A 13,170-nucleotide genomic window follows, 5' to 3' on the forward strand; every position below is an offset into this window, starting at 1 on the left:
GACACTTCATAAATAAGGCGTAATAGGCACAGCAAGGGGGAAAAAAATGTCCGCCAGTTTACCATTTGGAAGGCGATAATAAATGCTCCCCATTGTCTTACTGCACCGTGACCATGCAAGGAAAAATATAGGACATGTCACAAAATAACATAGACCCCCCACAGCAGACAACTTTTAAAAGAGACAGCAAAAATACAATGATACATCTTCCCCATTGAGTTACATGCTTGAAGCCCAGGTGATCCTGGACCCGTAGACTCTATAGGCGTTATCCGAATGAGCGGACTCCCCCTCTCTATTATATGCATATGCAATCCCAGAAACTGTCTGCACTGGCATTGTGTCACAAGCGATCGGATTTTGGCGCAGCTGCGCTGACTTTCATGCGACAGAAATTAGGAGTCGTGCCATCGCACGATCCCACTGATTCGGACTGAGCGCGGGATTTAACTTTCAAATTGTGCCGCAAGACAATGCACTTACATGCACCAGGAAGAAGGTGAACTTTGGCGGACCTGAGCTGGGAGCGACACATGCAGGATATCGGGCGCACAATCTTAAGGAATCGCAGCACAGTGAATTATCTTCAGACAATGCACTTTCGTAGATCTCCACGGACTGGGTAGGTAAATGTGCCCCAATGTGTCAATTAAAATCACAGACAAGAAAATCTTCTCACTTATTGTTGGAGAAACAAGATAAGTACACGCCCTGTCGCTCCATTTAATAGTATGGCATTGTGAGAAATTTCCAAGCACAGTGCTCCGATATCTCCTGAGCTCTTATAGTTAGTGAATGGGAGCGATATGCTCCGCAATTTTCGACACTATCGAATGGCGTGGCAGGATACATGCTTGACCTTGCTCCACCCATTAGGGAGAAAGGACCCTCTGTTCTCCAAATTGCTATGGTCAGCAGACCCAGTAGTCAGACCTTAAGGCCGCGTTTCCACATTGCGTTTTGATACGCCATCCTAGGGCTTCCCCGGTGATCACATGTGGAGGTAGCATCGCATTACCATTGCATTTAGTAAATTTAGCCTAACTTATCAAGAGCTTTTTAAACAGTAATATCTGGTAACAAAGTAATGCAATGTATACCAAAAGGACAAGAAGATAAAAGGAATAAAAGTGTGAAGGGCACAAAGACAAGTCGAAACATGTTACACACAGTTCTAGGTATTGGGACTGATTACAATTCAGTGATAACCCTCTAGATATCTGCATTTCAAAGGGGCATAGATACAACCGAAATCCTGTATACAGGAATCCTAAGTGTCTTTACATTATTAAAGGAAATCTACCATCAAAATTAAGCTTACTTATAGATCCAGGAAATGTGACGTGTGATAATCTTCTTATATTTGTTATCCATGCCTCCTTCCTTGTAAAATCAACTTTTAAAATAATGCTAATGATGGTGCAGTTCCTGGTTATTGTGGAAAATTAGATCCTGTCATCTTACTTCTATGTTGCAAATAACTTTATTTCGTGTGTAAGCTTTTTCACTGATTTCTGTGAAAATAGAATATATAATAGAACCAAAATAAGACAGAAAAGTTTTATTGGAAGAAGATACATGGACAGAAGTGTGTATGACAGTTTTGTACGGGTCGGTAAGTTATCATGGCTTCTATGCCAGAAAACTGAAATAATTGCAATTACTTGTGAAACACAAGTAATTGTGATTATTTTCCCCTTCGTCCCCTCTATACCCCAAGTGTTTGTGTGTGTGTGTGTGTGTGTGGGGGGGGTAGAACAAGCGCAGTCTGTGGCAAAGTGGGCGCTGATGGGCGTTCCTGCATTCACCTCCAATGTTCACATGGTTTTGCCGATGCAGCCACTCACTGGATACATCAGGATACCCAAGCCTCTTGAGGTATCTGGCACCACTGGAGGAGAGGGACTTCCAACATGATAAATGATACATCTCCCCCATAGAAACTGTATACAGCCCTTGGGGTATCTGCACACGATGTGAATCTTCATGTAGAGAAACACTTGATTTAAAGGAGTTTTCCAAATGTTTATTCATTATAATCATTATCCGCAAGATAGGGGATAAAATCTGATTGGTGGGGGTCTCAGCTGTCAGACCTGATGGGGGTCTTATTAACACTTAATGAAGAGTTTATTTATTACCTCCTTGACCCAGTGCATGAAGTTGTAGGAAGCATGAATATCAGACCTTTCCGTCAAGAGAATGAGACCCACATTCTTGTAATCACTTACACTGATCATATGATAAATTTGGCATAGTTAATCATTTTAGATTAGGGTACGTCTGCAACTTCCCACGAAGCCACGCCTCTTTTAGGAGGCCATGCCCCTTTTATTATAGTAATAATGCTATAGTAATAGTCATAAAGCCCTGTCTTAAACCCTTGAAAAATGAGGAGCATAACAATAAGCTTTTTTTGGCGCAAATTACAAAAAGAGTTTGTCATAAACAGATTAATACATCTGCCCTATTGTGTTTGTATTATCCCATTACAGATCATCCAGCTGTTACTCTGGTGATAACTTAGGAGGGTGACATGTGTCTACTAAGCATCAGTCACTCAGAGATGTGAAGGTGTCAAAAAGAACACAAGGTCACATAGGGCAAAAACCATATTTCTTCTGGTCAACCTAAATAAAATCTGCTCACATCTAGAAATCTCTAGACTGGCTCCAGGGTAAAAGTGAGCAAAAAAATGGGGATAAGTACAATAGGTGTTTGTTACAGACACCGTGTGGCCAAAATGTGTGAGAGATGGCATATCTAAGTCCTAAGAATAATCCAATTTTCACAATTCTGCTAAAAAATAGAAAAAAAAAAGGTGTTTTCACACAGTGTAGTTAGGGTGCATTTAATACTGCATCATTACTTATTTATTGTGTTTCTCCCATACTATCAAAATCTGGGTTTCATGTCATCACAACGTTATAAGTTACTTTGGGTCAAGGGTAAGAGAAGTTTTGATACCAGCCGCAGTATTGTGGAACAGAGAAAAACCCAAAGCAGAGCAGAACTCTGATGGACCACAATATAAGTGAAAGGGATCAATTGGAACAACAGATCTATAATTGCTACAATTATTGTATTATATGCACAGGAGATGGTGCTAGAGTAAACATAAACTTTTCCTACTAGCCCTCTTATGTATTTAGCTTTATTTTTTTATTTTATATATTTTAAATGAACTGATCTGAGGTATCAGATTACATAGAAGACGCACTAGAATAACTGAAAGGTGTTTGGTGTTTGGAATTGACCTTTTTTTTTCACTATGGGCCCCATGGAGGTATGGACATAACTTACAAGCTATACTTACCTACTTGCTGCCCATCACCCATGTCCTCTGTTTGTATACAGCCTCTAACTATGGCTTATAGTCTTGCAGTTATCATGCTTCCCTCCTAATTTGCATTTCTGCCTGAAATCTCTACTGAATTGCATCTTGCTTGCAAGACTGACAGAAACTCGCTGAGATGTCTGATTACGGCTCACTGAGGTGACTGATTACATGGAAACTAGATGCGGGGGGAATTAGTCAAGGTAACTATGTCTACACCCACCAGCTAATTCACAGAAACAGACTGAAAAAAGTAAATCTGAAAGAAACAGAATTTTCACCGAATGGGGCTTATGTACTAAAGGTCTGCGGATCGCATTTCCGTCTGACTTCCTGACATTTTCGGGATTTGCGCCGCTATGACAGGGATTTAGCAGGGGATTGTGTCGCAGGTGATCAAATTGTGGCGCAACAGCGCTGGCTTTCATGCGTTAGAAATCGGGGGGCGTGTCGTCGGACGATCTGACTGATTCAGGCTGAGCGCAGGATTAAATGTTCAAACTGTGTCATAAAACAACGCACTTACATGCACCAGGAAGAAGAAGGTGAACTCCGGCGGACCTGAGCGGGGAAGCAACACATGCAGGATATCGGGCGCACGATCTTAGCGAATCGCAGCACAGTGCATTCCGGTCAGAAAAGCCACTTTGGGTTAACTCCGTCGTCGGGTAAGTAAATGTGCCCCAATATGTATAAATGGTATTATTATATTATTATTATTCTACTATTATACCTCATTTTCTCATAATGAAGTACTAATTTCTACAAACTTTATTGAATGCTGAAGTATGCTGAAAAGGAAATCTACTATCAATATGAAGCGTGATAAACCAGGGACACTCTATCATAGATCCAGGCAACGTGACTGTGGTAATCCTCTTATATTTGGCCTCCTTTCTTCTAAAATCAACTTTTAAAATTATGCTAGTGGGTCTGACTGCTGACTGCTGACTGCTAGTGGGCCCCACTGTAATCTGGCTTTACAGATAGTTATACAGTCTCACCCTCCCCCCCTGCTCCCTCAGCACTGATATTACAGAAGGAAGTGCTTGATTTTAATGGTAGATTTCCTTTAAGGCCTCCCATACGCATTGGATGAAAATCTAATGTGTATGTGGACTCCTGACTCCTTTGATGGTAAATATTGGAGACTATGAAGATCAAGCTGTGCCTATTGTGTGCGAGGGAGTTTGCAGAGATAATAGTCAACAATCGATATAGGGGCCTTTGGTTATCCATCTGTTTTCTGTAGGGAACCTCATACCCATATGAATGCACTGAAACCCATTTTCTTCCTTCAGTCTTCGTTTATGAAGCTGTATATCTGTATAACAGGCCAGGGTTGTCTGCTATTATTGTATTAAAACATTTATTAGCTTATTGTTAGCTGTTTCCGCTGGCTTACGGTTCACACACACATCCATAATTCATTCTTCATATTGAATGACCTGTAGTGTTACCTCGCCGTGTAATACACAATATACACGGCCGGACTCTGCTCATGTATTGTGAAGCGATCTTTCCAGTCACTTTCCTTACACACGTCAGCTATTGTCCCTGAAGATAGATGGTTCAGACACAGCCTGAGGGACAAAGAACTTGATAGCGTTGAACGATCAGGTGTCTTACAGGTGTCTCGGAAGTACAAGTGAGACTGGAATACTTATTATTGTGTATGAGCGACGTTCAGTCAGGTGGAGAAGACGCCAGTTTCATGTCAGCACCGTCTTATCTTAAGTATTGTGGAAACACAACCAATGTTGCTTAGGTTTGTGACTTCAAATCAGGCGTATGTGACTTGAGACACTCTGTATGGATCATTGCCCATAATTTATGTCTATTATTCTCATTGCCTTTCAAAAAGACTCGTGTTCAGAGATGAGAATCAACACACACATGACATTTTATGTATTCACTTGACATAATCCGGTTCTCCTGCCATATGTGTTTACTGTCAGTTGAAGAAGTTATTAGGGCAAGTGATTATGTATGGAAAAAATTGGCCGAATGACAGATGTTTTTGTGCGTTACGACAGGTGTAGCTGTAGGGAAGAAGGTATAGAAGGTCCTGAGGAAACTGTCCCAACCAGGTCCTGGTGCCTCACAATGCATTTAAGCACGACATTAGATTAGGTTAGACTGTATCTTCTGTATTTATGACATATCCACAAGGTACACGATTGTGCGGGTCCCATCACAGGTACACGCACCTATCTCAGATACTGAGATTCGGTGTCCTTCTTCCCATGGCCAAATGGAGAGTTTGCAGCAACTACTGGGGCACCAAGCTGTACGAAAGGCAAAGAACAGGCTTTCAAACTCATTTTCACCGGGGGCCATATTAGCCTTGTGGCCGAAAGTGATTCTAATGCTGTATAAATGTATCTAATTAAGCTGTTTAGTAGTCTATACAGCATTACCATTAAAATCAACCATCTGAGGGTAGTCCCAAAGCTGAATATATTATTTCCTAAGGGTCTGCGGACACACTTTAGTCAGACTTCCCGTTTTCGCGGCTGTGACAGGTATTTAACAGGGGCTTGTGTCGGACACAATCCGTTTTTGGCACAGCTGCACTGGCTTTCATGCAACAGAAATTTGGGGTGGGGGGCGATCCGACTGATTGGGACCAAGAGCGGGATTTAACTTTCAAATTGGACGCAAGATCATGCACTTACATGCACCAGGAAGAAGAAGGTGAACTCTGTCGGACCTGAAGCGACACATGCAGGATATTGGGCGCACAATCTTAGTGAATCGCGGCACAGGGCATGATCGTCAGACAATGCACTTTCCTCGTTTCCATGAAAACTGGGCAACGTCACTGGCTGAATCCAAGAAAATTTTCAGGAGGCAAGAATAAATAGAAGATGGCCGGGAGCCCTGTGTGGCGTGCGCAGGAGCACCTGATGCTCATTTGAATAAATAAAAAAAATTGTTACATTTACATAATTTTATGGATAAAGTAGGTAAGTCCCTGAATCAGCATGCACACTGCTAAATGTGACTGTGCTTGGTTTACTACGCACTTTTCATTATGGTAGATTTAGAGTAGTGTCAATAATAATTATTCCTTATCCATGGGAGATTCCAGTTTTCCTGATCAGCTCTGGACTTCTGGGATCCGGCCATCCCATTCGCCGATCTGGAAGGCCCATAGGGCAGAGATGCATTCTGTGCTCCACCGACTTCTATGGGACTTCTGGGGCCAAAACTTGCAAGACTCTGTGCTAAGGAGCAGCTCCCCTGTACTGCTGATGGAACCATTAGACATATGTAAACTAAAATATTCAGCGTGTGGGTCTATGGCAGAAATCAGAAAATTGGACCAGGATTACAGTCAATTTTTCAGTATGAATGCAGTCCAAAAATCAGTCTGAACGTACCATAAAAATACTTGGTGTATACTTTACTGTCAATTTGTGCCTTTGTTTAGAAGAGAATTTGACCCCAGGAGATGTATTTTTTTTAAGCTTTTGCATAACTTGTAGCTTCAGTCATGTAATCTGTCCTAGTTTAGATCTGATAAAGTACAAGTTCTGCACCTTGTTTAGTTGTGTCAATGCACTTTCTGCATTAGGAGTAGAGATGGGTGATGGCAAGGGGCAGAGGGCAATGGTCAATAGTCCCCAGGCTTTTTTTAGTTTGTACAGACAAGGGGAAAGCATTGAGGAAAATGTGTAGGAACATCTCATCAGAGTCATCACCGTGAAACTGCTGCAGGAAAATATAAACACTGATGCTATAGGAAGAAAGTCCTGGAGATTCCTTCCCATAATAGGCTAAGGTTTTTAGTAAGTAGCCAATGCTACTATAAAAATCGTTATGTGCATGGGTATGTGATTTTCAGATATAAAAGGAGATAAGTCCTTGAGATTTTTGTGTGTTTAGAATTTAGAGCCAAAAGGACTGGACTGGAGCCCTTGCCACCAACCGCTGCCATAGTCAGTGGGTGCTATGGAGAGTTCCCTAAAATATTCCCTAGTTTATCATCTGAAACAGTCTCCTCATGGTAAATTTATATAACCCCCCCCCCTCAACACTCTATGGATTCATTAGATACAGCCTCCCTCATCCCCATGGATTCCCTACGTACAGCCTTATGTGGGCCCCCCCAGCAGGTTTGGGCACTTGCCCAGGTATGCCCAGTGGTGGCGCCGGCCCTGGAGAGGGTTCATGCACATTGCAGCAAACACCTGTTGCTGATACCCATGATTAGTGCTGGCATTGCCAACCCTTTGTTAGCAGTATCTGAATGTCTTTGGCATATGTGCACTGTCCACAAGGCATGATTACTGCTGTAGCAGCCATGGTGGTTGCTATGGGGCCCAAAGTCTCAGGTTTCTGATACATGGCATGGAATATTAAAAACCGCCACTCGGAAGTTCAATTTGTTACATAGAAAACAACCCTCACACAGCTCCGGAAAGGAAAAGTTATAGATTTTTACTGATTTGGCAGTAAGTTTAATTCCCAGGCTTCACTTGAAAGAATAAACCATACAGATGGATAATATTCACACAACCAACCCAATTCTCGGCCGTGTAAAATAGACATTCTCTACTGTATTTCCTGGATGAGACATCTCTTTTTGGCATCTATATTTTACAGATGCTCATGAACTACAATCTACGGAGCTGTGTATGGTGTCATCCAGTCAGTCCTCCTTCACAGCATCATACACATGGCCGTGATCTAGTTGCATGATTTCCTTCCAGATCACGGCACCCATAGACCTTTGAGTCAGGCAGTGACGCCACAAAATATAGGACGTGTCCTATCGTTTTAGCAGATCACCTTACTTTGGAGGGAGGAGGGGTGAAAAACGCCTTGTGTTTGCCTGGGTCCGATCTGGGCGAGCACACAGCCGGCTGAATGAGCCCTAAAGATATATACGTACTTCTGTAATAGTGAAGGGGTTCAAGCGTCCCTCCACCCAGAATATAAAACTTGCCAATACATTAGACATATAGTATAGTTGACATACATGTTGCCTTTCGTTCTGCTCCTGCATCTCTGCTCTCTTGGGCTCTTACATAGGGTTCTTCCTAGAATAAATACTGACTTCTTTAGGGAAGGGACTTTTGTCCCGCTTCAGGGCGTTTGTGGTCAGAGCCATTTTAAGAGGGACCCAAGGAGGCTCCCATGTTTATTCCTTGTAGACCTATGTCCTGTATTACAGTCTATATTCTTCTACCACCTGGTGGGATATGTTAGGACTTGTAGTACCTCAGATGTCCATTCGCTGATCCAGTCTCTGATAACATTAGTAATGTAGTGCACTTAAGGGATGCAAATAAGAGTAATCAACTGATTGTACAAACTATGTTACCTGAACAGGATTAAGTCATTAGTGTTTACTTTAGATAAAACCACTTATGTAAATGTAATATTCTGCATCTGCCAGGACCCCATTCCTTTTTTCACTTGGGTGTTCAATTAAAATAATCATGTTAAATGAGTGACCTAAGTTTTTGCTTATGATTAGTCTGAAGGAATATTTACCTGGTTGTCTTCACCTCCACTGGTGAATATAGAATATAGAAATCTATAGGTAGAACGCAAAATTGTTTATATATATATTAACCATTTTCCCAGGATAAGAATGTTCTAGGCCCAGGTGACCAAACATGAAGAATATCTCAATGTAGGAAGACATGCAGGTTTACCCTATGATGGTTATATGAACATTCTCAGCCGTCATGTAAGAAGGAAAATATGAATACAATTTCACTTTCTAGCGCCATTTCCTTTTTTCAAAAGCAAAGAGAAAGGCTGGATCTGTGTCTGCGTTATATAAGGACATATGCAGGCTGTTATTTGAGGTCTTGGTTATAGAAGAAGATTAAATAGATCTAAGTTGTAAGAATAGAAGAATAAATGGTCATTGCAGACACAGCACCACTCTTGTTGATGTGCTTTACCTAGTATTGCAGTTCAGCCATATTCCCCTGATGGAAAACCAGACCTTAGATACCTCCTTTAAAGAATAGAATATTATGAATCTATAAACGTTATCCCACATCCAGAACCTGATGCTGGGACCCCCTCTGAACACAAGAGCGAACCCCACTAATCACAAGTCAAGCATGCGTCCAATCCATTCAATACCATGGGAGTGTCAGAAATAGCCAGACTTCTGAATGGGGCCCCTACCCCCTCAGAAAATATACATATGTGTATACTCACACATTTATACACTGTTGCACACATTTATGTAAGTGTGCACATCCTCTATTCTTTAGAGTGTCAGGTCCGATGCTGGGGCCCCCTGACACTGTGGGCCCCATAGTAGCTGCTACCGCTGTTGTTACGCCCCTGCTGGACTATCTCCAAAGCTCTAATAGACAGTTAATAGGAGTGGTGGTGATACCTTATCGCTGTGCTTGGCACCCATAGTAATGAATCGGGTGGCAAGTTACAAGATCAACCTGGCGCTACACCCCCAGTATTGTGATCGCTGTGATTCCCTATCCTATGGATTGGGAATAATGATCAAATTTGGTACAAACCCTTTAATCAGCAAAAGTTTTTTGTCTGCTTTTATAACTAGGATTTGAGCAACACCACTATTCACCACAATATTAAGTCATTTCAGCACTTCTGTACAGGACAGGATTGCCTATTCCCTTCACAGTTCAGAGAAATACACACACCCTTGCTAATTTCTCTAGAAAAAAAAAAGCACAACAAAGGGATAAGTCTGGTCTTGCCTCTGTTTGCCTAATTTAGGATATTCCAAGTAAAAGGCCAATGCAAGAGCAATGACATCATCTGGTGAAACTGCAGTCGCTTTAACATGAGAGTTTTTATCTCTTACATCTGTGGTTTAGGAAACTATTGTATATACATGAAGTCAGTCTCTCCACCCTCATCCTGATCCCTGACTACAGCTAATACCAGACACAGGGAAACCGAGCTGAGAGTCTGATGAGCACCAACAGGTGCTGGACACAAGTCAAGTGTGGAGGGAAAGGCCACAGCGATAAGTGGGGGAGGGTGCTCTATCCAGAACTGCACCAAACCTAATGATTTCTTCCTGTAACGAATACTAGAGGCTTAATTAACAACCCTTCCATGCAACCTTTGTGAACTTCTTACAAAACGCCTTTTATAAACAAACAGTTGTTCTGTAAATTCTGTGAATTTTGTAATATCCGTGCACATAACATCTCGCTCTGATCACACATTTTTGGCATCACCATATAGTTATGGTGCAATCACATGTACCATTAGCGCTGCGTTTACAAAGGCAGCACTAGGGTACAGGAGCGAGTCTCGGTCCAATCTCATATGCGTTTATATGGAAACACCTGCGATCCGTAAACGGAACCTGGTGTCCTCTGTTAAAACAATGTAAGATACCGGGTTCTGGTTACCAATCGCTTCGCTTGTGTGATCGGGCTGAGTCCCATCTCCGTATGCTAGCGTTGCCTTTGCCTATTGCGACACATGTGGTAGCACCCTAGGGCCGGCGGCACACGTGGGATTTTGAACCGGTTTTTGGGGCGTTTTTAAGCAATCGGTTAAAAAACACATCCGTTTTTGAAAAATGCTTCCGTTTTTGACCAGTTTTACCAATTATCTAATTTAAAATGGGTCAAAAACGCATGCGTTTTTTAACTGACTGCTTCAAAAGGCCCAAAAACTGGTTCAAAATACCACGTGTGCCGCCGGCCTGAGGCCGGCGCTACACAGGGCGCTTTGTCTGCGCTTGCAAACGCAAACGCAGACAAAGTCGCACCCACCGACTTTTAACGCGAAACACCGACGGCTCGCTTCCGATCGCAGGCGTTTCCATAGAAACGCCGATGCGATCGGGCCGAGGCCCGGCGCGGTGGGCGCGACTTTGTTTGCGTTTGCAAGCGCAGACAAAGCGCCCTGTGTGGCGCCGGCCTTAGGGTGATGCCACACTTTGTGTTTTTGGACCGTTTTTAAAAATGCGTTTGAAGTCCATTTAAAAACGGATGCATTTTTGAATATTTACCATGTGCTTGGCTGGTTTTAATCTGTTTCACAGCTGCCTATACTTCGTTTAAAAACTGATGCTTTTTAAAAAGTTTTCTTTCTAGGACTAAAAACGCATGCTTTAAAACGGTCCAAAAATGTGACATGTGGCATCAGCCTTAAAGGGGTTACCCAGGTGTTAAAAATGACTGAGGGCCAGGCTGGGGTGGGCTAGTTAAACATAATAAACATGTACTTACCTTGTCTGGTGCTGCCGATGTCCCACGCCTTGGTCCGTCTCCTCTGTGAGCCAGTTGGTATACAGGGGCGCACAGGGAGCTTCTGGCCGGCCGGAAGCTCCCATCCGACACCATCTCCCAGCGCTTACAACGCTGAGAGATAGGGACGGATGGGAGGAGCCGGCCACATCGCGGACCGGAAGCTCCCTGTGTGCGGCTTCTGTGCCCGCTTCGTGGGACATCGGCGGCGCCGGAGGTGGTAAGTCCATGTTTATTGTGTTTAACTAGCCCACCCCGGCCCTCTGTAATTTTTAACAGCCGGATAACCCCTTTAACCTTATACAGTGTGTAACAAACAGGTCGGGATGGTGCAATATATCACGAAATACACATCAGATCAAAAAATTTAAAATATATGTGTCAAATATATTTCAAAAATCTATCCAGTGATACCAAATTCAGTCCCCCTTCTGCCACCCCATGGGGGCTGGTGGGGGAAATTTAGAAATCCCTATGCAAAATTGTTGAAAAAGATGATATTTTGATAAATGCAATATTTTTCTAAAAGCTATCCATTGTTACCAACTTTGAGCACTTAAATGGGTATAAGCATAATTCATATTCAAATGGGTCATTAAAATATAAACTAATATATTATTACTAGAGATGAGCGAACATACTTGTCCGAGCTTGATGCTCGTTCGAGCATTAGCGTACTCGAAACTGCTCGTTGCTGGGACGAATACTTCGCCCGCTCGAGAAAATGGCATCTCCTGTCGTTTTGCTTTTTGGCGGCCAGAAACAGAGCCAATCACAAGCCAGGAGACTCTGCACTCCACCCAGCATGACGTGGTACCCTTACACGTCGATAGCAGTGGTTGGCTGGCCTGATCAGGTGACCCTGGAATAGACTAGCCCCTGCCTGCGCTGCTCGGATCATTCTCTGTCTGGATGCCGTTAGGGAGAGAGCTGCTGCTGGTCAGGGAAAGCGTTAGGGTGTTCTATTAGAATAGTGTTAGGCAGGAGTGATTCTACAAGAACCCAACAGTCCTTCTTAGGGATACAATAACGTTTTATTTTCCTTTTTTTTGGTTTGCTTGTGGCTGGGCTTGCTGCTATTAGTAGTGCAGCTAGTACCATATTGTGAGTAATTTGCAGGGAGACTTGTGTTTAGCTCTTAGTAACACACATATCCACCTCAAACACCGAAGTGGGACAATTTATTAGGGGTTTGATTTGAATTACGCCGAGTCTGCTGATTTATTTTTTTTTACGTTTATTTCTTTTTAGAACTCACAGTAATCTGCCAAAGCAGTGTGCTTTGAGTGTGGGCTAGAAAATAGCCATAGGAGAACCCCAACGGCTTATTTAGGCCTACAATAGCGTTATATTTTCCTTTTTTTTTGGTTTGCTTGTGGCTGGGCTTGCTGGCATTAGTAGTGCAGCTAGTACCATATTGTGAGGAATTCGCAGGGGGACTTGCGACCGTTGTATTTAGCTCTTAGTGACACACATATCCACCTCAAACACCGAAGTGGGACAATTTATTAGGGGTTTGATTTAAATTAGGCAGAGTCTGCTGATTTATTTATTTTTTACGTTTATTTATCTTATAACTCAAAGTCATCTGGCACAGCACAAAATCCA

Source organism: Engystomops pustulosus, chromosome 6 (genome assembly GCF_040894005.1).
Source record: "Engystomops pustulosus chromosome 6, aEngPut4.maternal, whole genome shotgun sequence".
NCBI lineage: Eukaryota > Metazoa > Chordata > Amphibia > Anura > Leptodactylidae > Engystomops > Engystomops pustulosus.